At 69.7% G+C, this 1556-nt stretch overlaps 1 protein-coding gene across 1 annotated transcript in view; it reads right to left on the reverse strand.

Moving 5' to 3' along the window:
- Positions 1 to 1556, reverse strand: part of ADARB1 (adenosine deaminase RNA specific B1) — a gene marked incomplete at its 5' end in the record, with an annotated part of 29474 nt that overhangs the window by 16411 nt on the left and 11507 nt on the right. The gene's annotated exons all lie outside the window — the stretch shown is intronic.

The following is a 1556-nucleotide window of genomic DNA, read 5'->3' on the forward strand; positions in this document are numbered from 1 at the left end:
GCTCGGCCCTGCCCCTCCCGAGTCCCACAGACAGCAGCGGAATCGCTCACGGGGGCCCACGGGCTGGGCACAGAGTCCATGGGGCTGGGAAGGTGTGGCCCACGTGTCCCGGGGCCAGGGGGCTGTCTGGGCGGGGGGAGGGGGCGAGCGGGCGAGAGGCAAACGCGTGATCAAGAACGCAGGGGCCGAAACCAATCAAGGGAAAGCAGGGCCCCAAGGAAAGGAAAACGTCCAGGAAGGTCCTAGGGCAACACCGATGCACAGCCTAGGAGGGGCCTGGGGGGCGGAGGAGGGGCCCAGCCAGAGCCCGGAGGGGGCGCAGTGGCCGCCGGGAGAGGAAGGAGAGGAAGGTCGGGAAGGCCCAGCCTGGGCAGCCTGGGGCCGGCGGGGAGCCCCTGGAGGACCCCCCACAAGGCAGCCACCCCATCAAACTTCGGGGAAGTGTGTTTAGGAGACGACACCCCCACGTTCCCCGGGCATCAGGAGGAGCCACAGGCAGAGGCCGCGGGAAGGCTGCCCGCAGGTCACAAGGAGAGGGGACAGGAAAGTGAGGCCTGTCTTAGAACATCCCGGGCTTGGGTCTGGATGGGCCGTGGGGGTGGGGCTGGGGTGCTGTGCAGCGGGGAGGCCCGGGCTCCTCTCCAGAGCCCTCCCTCCTCCACCCCCACTGCTCTCACCTCGCGGTCACCGGACTCCAGGCCCCAGTCCAATGCCCCCTCAACCCTCGTGGAAGGGGACAGAGGGCAGTGCCCAGTGGGTCAATGCTGGCAACCAGGGGTGGCACAGGGTCCTCTGCCTGAGCTCCTGATCTACCCAGCTCCACGCTCTGCTCTCAGGCTCGCCTGGTGGCCCCGTCACCAGCTGGTGGCCAGCAGGGCTGGGGACTTCCTTTCAGAACAGACCTGGGGGCCGACTCCTTGCCATGGCTCCTGCTGGTCGAGTCACAGGTCCCACCCCCAGGGGCCCGTCCCTGGAGGGCAGTCATGTGACTCTGACAAGAGGCCAGGCCTGGTCTCTCCTGTGCACAAAGCCCTCCAGCGCTCCCACCGTCTCCCTGGAAACACCCAAGTCCCAGGGTCTGCGTGCCGGGGCTGCTCCTCCCCCACCAGGGCCGGGGGGCTCCCGGGCCCTCCTCCCAGGTCCCCCAGCCTCCTGGGCACCGTGCTCCCACCTGTTGGTCTCTGCAGCAAGTCCTCTCAGGGGCCTCCCCCCACCTCCCACGTGCCCTCCTGTGCTGACGGCCTGGTCATCTACGGGTCTGCTGGTCACGACTTGTCCCCTCCCTGCCTGCCAGGACGCAGGTCCGAGAAGGAGAGGCTCCCACTTTCCTCCCCGAGCCCTCCCAGCACCCACGTCGCACCCCTGCCGAGAGACCCCGAGCCCTCCCGGCACCCACACCGCACCCCTGCCGACAGACCCTGAGCCCTCCTGGCACCCACGCCGCACCCCTGCCGAGAGACCCCGAGCCCTCCCGGCACCCACGCCGCACCCCTGCCGAGAGACCCCGAGCCCTCCCGGCACCCACTCCGCACCCCTGCCGAGAGACCCCGAGCCCT

This window comes from Suricata suricatta, chromosome 5 (genome assembly GCF_006229205.1).
Source record: "Suricata suricatta isolate VVHF042 chromosome 5, meerkat_22Aug2017_6uvM2_HiC, whole genome shotgun sequence".
Lineage (NCBI taxonomy): Eukaryota > Metazoa > Chordata > Mammalia > Carnivora > Herpestidae > Suricata > Suricata suricatta.